The 12,354-nt window shown below is 43.4% G+C and overlaps 1 protein-coding gene across 1 annotated transcript in view; it reads right to left on the bottom strand.

Annotated features, from left to right (window-relative positions):
* The window catches only part of LOC127597570 (SRSF protein kinase 2-like), a 446,193-nt gene extending 440,931 nt beyond the window's left edge, over nt 1–5,262 (bottom strand). Inside the window, exon 1 of the mRNA XM_052060692.1 lies at nt 5,250–5,262. The gene's annotated coding sequence lies outside the window, so the exon portion shown is untranslated. The remainder of the gene's footprint in view (nt 1–5,249) is intronic.
* Nucleotides 5,263–12,354: the final 7,092 nt, after the last annotated feature.

Here is a 12,354-nt window from a genome sequence, read left to right as displayed (position 1 = left end):
GATGCCACAAAACTGCCCAACACCAAATCACCATGAAGTGCAAGAACTCATTTTGTGCATTTTTTCCCCCCACAAAAATCAACCCACTCAATATGTCAATGTTAATCAAGTTCTGTGTCTGCATTGCATGTCACTTCAGAGCCATAAAAAAATAAACGAATGAATAAATAAATAGTCCTACTCAAATTGTAGTTTGGCCAGGATAACACCCACTGCAAGACCAACAAAGCAAGGTCTGCCATCCAGTGGTGAAAGGTGATACTGCAACCTAAACCCTCACGGCGGGACCCTGCAAATCCATATATGTGTGTGTGTGTGTGTGTAATAAAGAGTTGATTTGGGAGCAGGAAAAAGGAAATAAAAAACATATATACTGTGTGTGTGTATATATATATATATATATATATATATATTCATTCATTCATTCATTCATCTTCCGAGCCGCTTGATCCTCACTAGGGTCGCGGGAGGTGCTGGAGCCTATCCCAGCTGTCTTCGGGCAGTAGGCGGGGGACACCCTGAATCGGTTGCCAGCCAATCGCAGGGCACACAGAAACGAACAACCATTTGCACTCACACTCACACCTAGGGACAATTTGGAGTGTTCAATCAGCCTGCCACGCATGTTTTTGGAATGTGGGAGGAAACCGGAGCACCCGGAGAAAACCCACGCAGGCCCGGGGAGAACATGCAAACTCCACACAGGGAGGCCGGAGCTGGAATCGAACCCGGTACCTCTGCACTGTGAAGCCGACGTGCTAACCACTGGACTACCGGGCCGCCATATATATATATATATATATATATATATATATATATATATATATATATATATATATATATATATATATATATATATATATATATACACACACACACACACACACACACACACACACACACACACACACACACATAAACACACAAACAAATACACACTCACACACAGCACTCAATGCCAGGGACTGTAATTTACTGAAAGTGCTTCTCGGTAGTTCCCTTTTTGTTTTTCATTTCCTTTTTCTTGCTCCCAAAATCGACACCTTGTTTTCATCCTGTGCATTTGTATCGTGCTTGAGTTTTCATTGTTTGTGCGCAATCAATAATCAGGTGAACCGTGAACCGGAATGACGCTTGATGTCCGCTGCGAGGTGCGACGTGCTGGAGCCCACATCATTCCTTCATCATGCGCGCAGCTGCTCTTTGTCCACCTCGAATCATCTCCTGCCACCGCGGTGTTTTCCTTGTTTGGAAACCAATCAACGTTTTGAACCCAGGAGGAAGTTATCGATTTTGGATTCGGGACTGATGTAGAAATGTGGTCATCCAGTCAAAGGTACGTTCTCTGGCTACAAATCTGCAGTTATAATTTTGTCCACCAGGGGGTGATGTAGCGCTAATCTGTGATCTGACGCTCGCTGTCTCCTCACCAACAGGTGCCACTGCAGCACAAACTAAAACTCAGTTGACCGTGTCCCGATGCAGGATGCAGACGCACATCGATCTCTGATCCATGAAAAGTGAGAAGCGTGTCCTTCTCCTGCCCCTGCAACATTTTAAACAACTATTTAGGGATATGACGTGAGACCGGTAAGAGTCTGCAAGCGGTGCTTCCCAGATTGGAGACTCTCTCTGATGTATGCAACAGGTTTGGTGTCAACCTCAAAACCCGGCAGGCCCTCCTTTCCATTTTATGTGGCACACTAAAGGTTGTCACAATTTTGTTGCTGACTTCTGTTGCAAACATTCATAATTGCGTTCTGGCCCATGATGAAAAGAGGTTTGACACCCTTGATCGGCGGAGTGCTGACTAGGCTTGGGAAAAAAAAAACAAGAAAAAACTTGGAAGCATCAGTTGGCTTACCTTGATGAGTTTACAACTGGTGTCAAAATCCAATTAAGTTTGCTTTGTATTGTCTTCCAAAAGGATGACGTAAAATCTTGGAAACAGGTGTCTCATTGGCTCTCTTCTTCTTCTTTCCTGAAATGCTTTGTTTCAGCCAAATCAATCATGTCACTGAAAGAAAAAAAAAAACGCTGACCCTTGTGTGAACCGTAGCGACGTGTCCATTTTTTTCTCTGGATATAAAACCAACTGATTCCTCATTTCCGTGACTGACAACTGTGATCAACGCGAGTGATGGGGCCGCTAGTTTATGTAATCTGGCAAATCAAGCGATTTCGTCGGCGGTGCGTTCAGTGCAGCCACAGATGCTGATGAACAGTACGGTACCGCTCAAGTTTTCAAAAGCATGTCAAAACCCAAAAAGTCAAGGCCTCTTTTTCCGTCACTTCAATTTCTAGCCGGCAGCCTTGCTGGGAGTCACTCGACATTTGATACCACCGCTTCGTTGCGTTGCACTTGACGTATAGTGCCAGGATCGTTTGTTTCAGGTCTAATTCTCGCAGTTTTGAACTGAGGTCCAGCTCGGCTGCCGCTCGGGACCACTCGGGTATGAAAGACTCGATGGCCATCGCGAACTTCGTCGGACTACTCTGGAGCCTTTACTTGTGCTTTTCATTAGAGACAAAGGAGAAACGCTTTGGTCCTGTGCCGCATGTGGTTCTGTTTAGAGCAGGTGAAACAATGTCGGAAAATGGATCCGTCATCCAGCGCATTCCAGAGACCAGTGAGGAATGGCGCTGGATCACAGAAGAGCTCATCTTGAGGTGAAGGAAGTTGGAAGGACCCTCTCGCGGGTGTTACATTTCCAATGCGCTGTCTCGCCCTTCTTCTGAATGTTCATTTCATTCAAAGAGCCGTTCAGTCTTTGAGATTTGCTATTGAGTGCTCCTAGTTTCGGACCAGTTCCAGTTCCGGGAAAGCAAATCCAAACCTCCATCCCAGGGAGGTTTGGGGCAAAATAACTTTTTAGCCGAAATGGCAGAATAGCGATGGTGATAAACACATCAACAAAAACTTTGTTGTGTCAATGACTCAAGTCATTTAATGCTGATTAGCACTCAGAAGTCCATCGAGCTAATCTTCTTGCCTCCGTTCCCGCGACCAATTACAAGAAAGAACAACATTCATGTCGATAATGCTGGTGCCTGCGTGGGGTTTCTCCGGGTACTCCGGTTTCCTCCCACATTCCAAAAAACTGATTGAACACTTCAAATTGTCCCTAGGTGTGATTGTTTAGTACAAATAGTTGTTTGTCTTTGGGTGCCCTGCGATTGGTTAAGCATTAAGTGAGTAGGTAGGGTTGTGTCGCTAGGTATGTAAAACTCAGTCAGACAGTACAATGTGGGTGGGTCCATGCATCAATATTTTGATTGGCTGATGTTAATTAGCAATTACTAAGGTCCACCGTCGACATAATGTATATCTCTCATTCAACAATCGCATTTAGCCATCTTTTAAACTTCACCTACTTTAACCCACAGTTGTCGAGTTGTCATGCACCCTGTAACCTGATTATATGACAGGCTGTCCACGGTAGTCGCCGCTGTCCCTGAAAGGGTTAAAAGTACGAAAGGTGCGATATTACAAGTGCAGTTCAGCTCTGATCTGGATCATCATCATCTTCCATCAATATCTTCACAGCTTTACACGTTGGCGCCTTTTGAGGCATGACCCAATGTGTTGCCGAACCAGGTTCAGAACAATTTGGGTCTGCAAATCTTGCTTCTTCGATTTTATTGGCGCTTTTTACGGCTGGAAGTGCATCCAGAGGCCGTCGCTAAACACCTCTATGGTGTGAGCCGTTCACGTGAGCGAAGGAAAAAAAAATCAGGACGTGAACTTGGGGATCAGAAAAAAGAACCGCTATTAAAGATTCTTAGGTCGAAGAGTTCTCAGCGTGCCTACGGGCTTGCTTGCATCTTGTGCTCCGGATACCTGCCGACCTATTTGGACTTTCTGTACCACCTGAAGAAACATTTTTTAGGACGTAGGGTGTGGGTGGGTGGGTCACAGTAGGGCACAAAGACAGCAACGTGTAGCTGAAACGGAATGTTATTGTCTTTCTCTTACTCATTCACTCCCAAAGACGTTTTTAAACGTCTTTTCAGACTTGGTCCAGAATTGGCTGGTACTGAATGAGTTAACATCATATACCGGAACGCGTCGACACGAGATCCCGTCGGTCCGCAATGCCATCGTTCCATTTCTAGCTGCTTTTCACGAGCGCATGCCGTCAAGGTCCGGGAGGTTTGCCTCCTCTCACCATGTGGTTATAGTCAGTACATGCGGCCTCCGTCGGAAAGAATGTAGGTTAATATAGCAAGAGGGGATCTGGACATAACACTTTGCCGTTTATAGCTCAAAAGAGCAAAGGCGTAGCGTGTGCCCTGGGTAGTAAATCAGTGGATGTTTTGGCATGGTGCGACCTCGTAGGCGAAGGCTTGGAGAAAAGCGATCACGTGCGCCATGAAAGGAGAGGCAAAGATCAAAGAAAAAAAAACGACACGCTGCAGTATTTTGAGGTTGGGTCAAAGCCCAGCCAGTTTTGTCTGGACAGAGGATGTATATGAGAGCAATGACTTCATAGTCCGGAGGAATGAACCCCAGCCCCCCCCCCCCCCCCCCCACACCCCTCACTTCCTCCACCGGCCATGTTATGGGAAATAGAACAGTAAAGATTCCAGGGTGAAGTTATGCCAGAACCAATTGGACCGTGGCAGATAATTTTTCCCCAGTCTCCGTCTCCCAATTATAAATTCCGCGATCGGATCCAAGGTTAAACACAGAAATAAGGGCTGACGTCGATTTCTTTTCTCTTTAGGGCTAATTGGCAAGATGAGAGGGGCCCATTTGTCGGTATGTTTTTACCCTACTCACAAATCTGACATATTCATCTAAATTACATTTGGGAACGGGCGGACATTTCGAGAAATCTTCTACGTATGTTAGAGGTTGAGTTTTCCCAACGCGTTTTTCCTCGATCGCACTTTGATCGCCGGTGGCAGTTAATATCAGGAAACAGAAGATTAACGTCAATTTGATTTGAGCTCCACGACTGATTGCACCAACTCACTTCAATCCGGCCCGTCAACCGCAGTCTGGGGTTGAGTGAGTGCTTTTCCGAATGACACAAAACAAGTTTTACTCCGGGCATTCTGACCTTCAATCAAATGAAAACGAGCAGCAAGTCGGCTCGAAGACGTCGGCTGTCGCAGCTCTGTGTCACGCTTCTCCGAACCAGGATGCCAGGGCGTCATAGATTTTCAAGTGGGACGTATCGACTCATCTATGACGGAAATATAGTTTACAGTGAATGTTTTTACGCTTTTGTTTTGTTGTTGTTGTTTTGTTTTTTTACAGTCGTACAGTTTCTCTTCATACTAAATGTTCAAGTTATGAAACGCCTCAACAGGAAATTGTAATTTATGTATTTGTTTCATATTTTGATGATTTTTTATGCTTTAGAAAAGATTTATGTCTGAATTTTGGGGGGGGGGGGTTGGAACAGATTAGGGCATTTACATGGAAAACGCATCTCTACTTACATTTTCTAGTTAAGAAATTTCTTCCAGAAACAATTAATTTCGTAAGTAGAGGCACCACTGCATGGACCTGCCCCAACTAGTGAGTTTTTTGCGAAAAGCAATTTTCGCTTTGTATTACGAGCAGTGATTTCACTCGCGAGTTTCAGACATTCTGCCGCTAGAAAGTCAGAATCCGGGCCCCTTCGGTTCACGTGATTACCTCACAGTGAGCGTAAAACTGTTGTGCGTGCTTGCAGTTTTTTTTTTCTAACCGCGGTTACGACGGAAGTTAACCCTTTGAGGGACAGCGGTTACTACAGTGGACAGATTATCATGTTGTCAGGTTGCAGGGTGCATGAAAGGATGAAGTCCTGAAGAGCAGCGGCGGATGTTGACCATTGACTGAAGGCTTTTCTTGATTGGGAAGGATTTTTTCGCTCTACTATCTTGACAGACGTCAAAAAGCGGCACCGGATGCTTGTCGATTTTAGCGTACGTGACTTCTGTTTGATCAGACTGACAAATCGTTGTGCAGTCAGCCAGCAACTAATCCTTTTCCAAACAGTTTCAAACAGCTCTTTGCTCACCAAGAAAAAAAAAGGATGTTAGGCCCAGTTGGAACAAAAATTGACAGCAGGAAGATGATCTGCCACAGACGTATTGACACAAGTGAACGATTGCATTCGCAGCTGGAACGAGACGAAGGGGAGAAATCCACCGGTGTTGGATGAACTGCTGCTCCGTCCGCCGTGCCAGCAGTACTAAAAATATGAACTGTTTCAGAAGCAACAAAGAGCGTGTCCCCTGTCGTTTTGGCTGAACCTGAGGACACACAATCAACAGTTTCCACTGGAGAATCAGGATAATCACCGAGACTTTGGAGGCACAAAGCTGCAGGGTTATACTTTGGCATCATTCTCTCCCCAATAAACCTCAGCGATGAATTTATCATGATTTGTATTTAAAAATATCGTAGTTCCCTCACAAAATGCAGAGCCTCGGAGCTCAAGGAGAATTTATTCCAGGAGCCTCATATGAAAAAAAAAAAAAGTACCATTTGCTGTCGAGCAACTATTGCATCTTTTACAAGTAACATTTCCAGTAACATTTTAGCATAGTTATCACGTCATGTAAGTTCAGAAAGAAGTTACATAAGTGCTGGCCACTAAAACTTGCTACTTACCACTGAATTCTCTTGTGAGCCTTTGTTTACCCAAGCCACAACAACCCCCCCCCACCCCCCCCACACACACACAATTAACTGGGTGGCAATTAAGGCAACAATGACTTATTGAGGTTTTTTTTTTTTTCATATGGCGACTTCACAAAGGTTTGCCACCATGCTCTGCCCCACACACACAATGACAAAAAAGTCAAATGTTACACAATTTTGCATTGCCAAACCATTTGGAAATCATCATATTGACCCTAAAACGGCCACTTACAACTAAATGGCAGACTTCGGGTCTGTGGCGTGCGAAGCACCATTGCCACACGGAGCGAGCATACGCAGCAGACGTCATCAATGACAAATGTCAAAATGTCCGTCATCAGTCGGTTACGGAAAATGTTGCTTTCATTATACATCTCTCTGCCGTGTCCAAGGCTTTCTTTGATGCTCCTTGAGAAACGGCCGTGGAACGACATTATACTAAAGTCCGCAGCAACTTGTCCCGGGACTTTCCCGCAAGAAGCGGTCCCCTGTAGAGGGAAGACAAAGGTAGGACAACTACTCTCTCAAGTCGGTCAGGGGCTTCTATTAAGCTAACATGCACATAGAAAACTCCAAGCGAGCACAGTTCCGAAATCCACTGCACCTTAAATGCCTACGGATTGTTTTGAACAGACAATTTGGAGCTGGCCTCTGAACAGAAAGTCCCCAAAAGATTGACCCTCATTGATGGAGCCAGCGCAACAAACCATGCGTTGTCCTCGTCGCCCTAACCCTTCGCAGTTCATTGAACCCATTCAGGAGCTAATGAACTGTACGCTACAACCTGATAGCAGGTGAACCCGTCATCAGACGAGCACCGGTGGCCTGTGGCAACAATTGCCTCTCACCCAACAATCAACCCAGCGATGAATCATCCGACAGCTGCACCTTCAGACGGGGTCCATCGGACGCAGATAGGGGAGGGAGGAGACGGGTCATGAAGAATTGCGGGTAGCAGCTAGAGGTTGGGGGTTACAGATGGAGCGTTTGAAGTCTGAGATGTTTTGGTTGAGGAAGAGAGGCAGGGGACCCCTGGAGAGGGTGTTTAAGGTTTGGGATGTGAGGCTCTCGAAGTGTTTTAGATTAGGCTTCTAATCCGTCTAACGAAGGCCAAATTTGGTGTTCCATTGTTGTGTAAACGGTGACCTTTGTCCGGGGTGACACATCCAGCTCCTTGTCTTTCATCAGGACAAGCACAACTGCTAATGGAGTCAAGCTGGCAGATACAAAACAATACATCTTTATTGATAGAGCGCTTTCACAACAGCCGCAGCTGTGACAAATAAAGCGATGTGCTGGCTAACGCCTATTGTATAAACTACACCGATGCTTGATTAAAAGTACAAATATTTTCTGATCATAAATGTGCTGAACTATTCAAAATGAAGTATTGTCATTATTTCATTTATTTAGTTCACTTCAGGAGTGTAGTTCAAGGTCTGCATGTTAGCTAATGACTAAAGTTAGCCAGCACGTTAGCTTGGCCATCATGTCAACAACATGCCTCAAAAGCTAATGCTAACGTAAAGAACCAAATCTTATGAATTAAGTGGATTAAATAGCTGGATATAACCTACAAGGTTGGACCGGAGTTTTTGACGAGCAAGAGTTTTTCATTTTAAATAAGAATAAGAGGCACTTTGTCACATCAACGGACAAAAACCTGTCAGCCCGTCCACAACTGAGTTCACCTTTGTCTTCGTTTTGGTTGTGTGATTTGCTGTTCGAGCACCAGAGCCAGCAGCATCATGGCAATCCTTCGAGTGAAAAGTGAAAGTTGCCAGAAATGTCAATAAGGAAGTAGAGATACGGTACATTTTGTAAAAAATTTACATAAATACGGTAACAAAGTATTGACTGTACTGTGTCCAAATTCGGTCTTTGTTGGCCACTATCTTGCATATTTTAGACGTTTCCCCTCATCCAACACAACTGATTCAAATGATCAGGATCGATATCTCAGCGCTTGCTAATGAGCGGATCATTTGAAACAGTTGTGTTGGAGGAGAAACATCGAAAACATGCAGGATAGTCCCTTTAGCGTATTTTGACAAATTAAGGAGCAGAAAGTAAGTAGGAAATTCAGTTATCCATTTTCAAGTATAAGAAGTGAAAGTACAAATTCCTCAAAATGTTACTTGAGTCGAGTAATAAAGTATTCACACGACTGCTTCCTGAACCCAGTCTGCATAAATGTGCGCGGACCCGCCGTCACATCAACATTCCCTCGCCGAGATTCCCTGCTGATTAGGCTCCCGCATCTGATCTTGGCCTAATGGAGCGATTCCGATCAAGACCGGTCCGCAAGTTGTGTTGTTTGACTTTCCGATAAAATGTTTCCGGCTGTTCCTCGCCACAAATCATACGGCAAAAAGGATGCGTTACGTAGGTTGCTTGGACACAATAATCACTCTTGATTACAGCAGAGGCCATTCACGGTCCTTGCATAATAAACTGAACGATCAAGCACGTTTTGTTTTTTCATTTATCTAAATGAATGGAAAAGAAAAAATACTGAGTGAAATTGATGAATGAAACATATGCTTTTTTGAAAAACATTCGCTGCTGTTTAACAAAGAAAAAACAAAACAAGGAATAAGAATTAGACCATATTTTAGGGAGCCGATAATTTGCCTGACTAAAATTTGCCTTCTTTAGCCAGAGCTCACCCCGCCACGTATACTCCTTGGCCAAGGGCGAGTGCGGATTTCCTGAAAGGGGAAGTCTCGTCCGCCCAAAATTTAATGAATTAAGCAGCCAAATCCACCTGTGTTTTGCCATTTCAGTTGCCACTGGCTGTCAACTGAAAATGACATCATAGTGCCTCAGGGCTCAGGTAACAACCAATCACGGGTGACCTCTTTTCTGGGTGTGCTCACAAGCTGAGCTCTTGGGCACCATGATGTCTTTTTTGGTTAAAGACAAAACACAAAACAAAAAAAGGTGACACATAATGGCTCAATTTTTCTTTTCTTTTTTTTTTAGTTTTGTATTTACTACATGACTGCCATTATTCCCTCCATACTTACAACAGAAGTTAATTATTTTAGCCCGTTTATATCACGGCATCTACCTATTCATAAACTTGTGCGGCTGTTAAGAACGTTAAAAATTGCTTGTAGAGTTAATACAAGGTTTGTGGTGGTGAGAGTTTGATACCGGGAGCGAATCATGCCAAATATATTTCAACTCAACGGGTGACCGTATTTCATTTCAGTTTTTATGGTGGCAAAACTTTCACCCTAGGAAAAGACTCATGATATTTCCATTATTTCTAAAGGGGAGACATTTTGCTTGAAAGAGCCTCTCGGAATGGACTAAGTTTCTGAGAGCTCACTGTTCTTACGGGAATCTAAAAAAAAAAAAAAAAAAAAAAAAATCGAAAGACCTCCTTAACTTCATTTTGGATGATTTAAGACACAGAGGCCCAATGTTGAACAAATACCTGAGAGTCAAGACGATGAAAAAAAAAGTGCTCTGAGACAGTGAGGCTTTTCTCTCTAATTATGCTATTCCAGGAGCCGTAATGATCCCTTCTCTGCCTCTTTCACTCTCACTAAATAAAAAGCCTCCAATGCAGAGCTGCTGTGCCAAACCACAACTGTCCTCTCCACATCCTCTCATCTTCCCACCCAAAACGTCCCATTGCCAAGGAGTGCACACACACATTCGTCTGGCAACTCACCCCCCCACCCCCCAACCCCCACCTTTCCTTGCCATGTGCCATTGCCCTTGTTTGGGCTTTATATCGACGAGAGGAATTCAAAACAAATGTATTGCCGACAGATGTTTTCTTTTGGGCCTTTCTTTGTGCCTACTCTGTAGCGGAGGTGGCGACGGCTAAATGTGAGGTTACATAAGACGGAACTCTGGTTAACATGCCCGAATATGCGGTAATGTGCTTTTAATTCTGATAATTGCCTTACAAGGAGATTACATTTTGGCTCAGTTGTTTTCTCGGTTTGTGTCATGACGCAATACGGACCAATTTCCGCAAAACCTGGAGGAAAGGTTCTGCTACGAATTTGGTAAAAAGATGCTAATTCAGGAATGTCTCTTATGCAAGATGGCAGGCCTGGCTTTTTTTTTTTTTTTTACCAGCCTGTCTGATATCTGCTGTTGGTGCCTTTAGATACAAGTGACCCCATCAAATGTATGTGTTTTTTTGTTTTGTTTGGTTGTTGGCGCTTCACGAGACGAAAGGGACGTAAGAACGGACAAAAACACATATTGAGTAACAGCTACTGTCTGGAGTAGTTGTAGAAAAATAGTATGTATTCTTTTTGTGTGTCTGCATGACTCGTGGTGGCCAAGGCAGGCACACCAGATGGAGCAGCACAATGAATTGGACTGCAGCATTCAATCTTAATGTGCAAACCGTTTAAATCTTTACTTTGTATTTGCTCTACATTTTTAAAACGTATAAACTTATTGATTGCTTTCATCTTTTGAAAAACATCGATGAGTTTGACACCCCTGGTAGCATACTTCCTGGTTCGAAACCTAGTCGGCATGTTTCCAGGGGTGAATTCATTATTTCCTGAGCTAGGCCTCTGGGTCAGGGGTCGCGTTTGCTGCACAGTTTACAGATGGGGACCTTGGCGAGCGTTCGCAGTGGGCAGGGTCACAGAGAGTGATCTCTTTTCAAAGTGCGCATCCGCTTTAACAGGGCGGGTAATCAAAAAAGGAGAAGCAGCATGAAATATGCATCTGAGATCTGATTTACACGCGGGGTCAAAGCCATGCATGTAAAGAAAAGTGCACGGGCTGGATGTAAGCGTGGTTCAAGCGGGAAGGGACCAGGTTAAAAATAGGATGCGGGTGACGCGGGTATCACATAATGGCATCCTGGCGAGACTGCTGGCCCGATGTGCCTCATTACACGTCTTGACATCGCCGCAAGGGACAGCAAGTGAGGCGCTCGCGGCTTTTTCTTTTTCTTTTTATTTTGCACATGTTGGCTTTTTACAGATGAGAAAGCAAAAAGATGTGAAAACTGAACCGCGCTACATCAAAACGTTATGCGCGAGCGCACACGCGACAGATTCATTTTAACAGTTGGCGGACGAGGTGATTTGTTGCTCGTCTACTCGATTAATGTCTGCCATTGTTCTAGCTAATTGATGGATTGATTGATTTGCTAAGCATATTCATTGATCCAAGATCCAAGATATCATTAAAAAAATGGATCGTTTGGTTATAAATGAAATCAAAAATATTTGTAAAATTAACCGTTTCTTAAATATATTTTAGACCCTGTATGTTTTCATTAATTAATTGGTCAATTGATAATTCAATTAAATCGCAAAAACCCAAACTTAGGCTCTTGGGTCAGTTCTATTCATATACACTATTAAGATATATTAATTGAAGATAACATATTCATTTTCTTATTAGCTAATGGTTTAGAGTTATCGTAATCAATAAAAAAAGATTGTAAAAATGAGCCATTCAACATGCGCATTTAAAAAGAATATTTGAGAAAACGGTCAATCCATTTGGATTGAATAATTAAAATAAATAAAAATGTTAAAATGAGTTGTTTTGAGAATTCTAATAAAATACATTTGTAAAATGAGAAAAAAATGCATTTCTTGATAAATAATAGGCTAATTTGATTGTATACTCAATTATTTTTACTCTACGCAATGTTAAAATCTGGGGGAACTGTCAGCGCAATCCCACAAATACATGTATTCAAATAAATATGA

The sequence above is a fragment of the Hippocampus zosterae genome, chromosome 3 (genome assembly GCF_025434085.1).
Source record: "Hippocampus zosterae strain Florida chromosome 3, ASM2543408v3, whole genome shotgun sequence".
Classification (NCBI taxonomy): Eukaryota; Metazoa; Chordata; class Actinopteri; order Syngnathiformes; family Syngnathidae; genus Hippocampus; species Hippocampus zosterae.
Note: the sequence above shows the minus strand (reverse complement) of the source record. Positions and strands in the feature narration are given on the sequence as shown.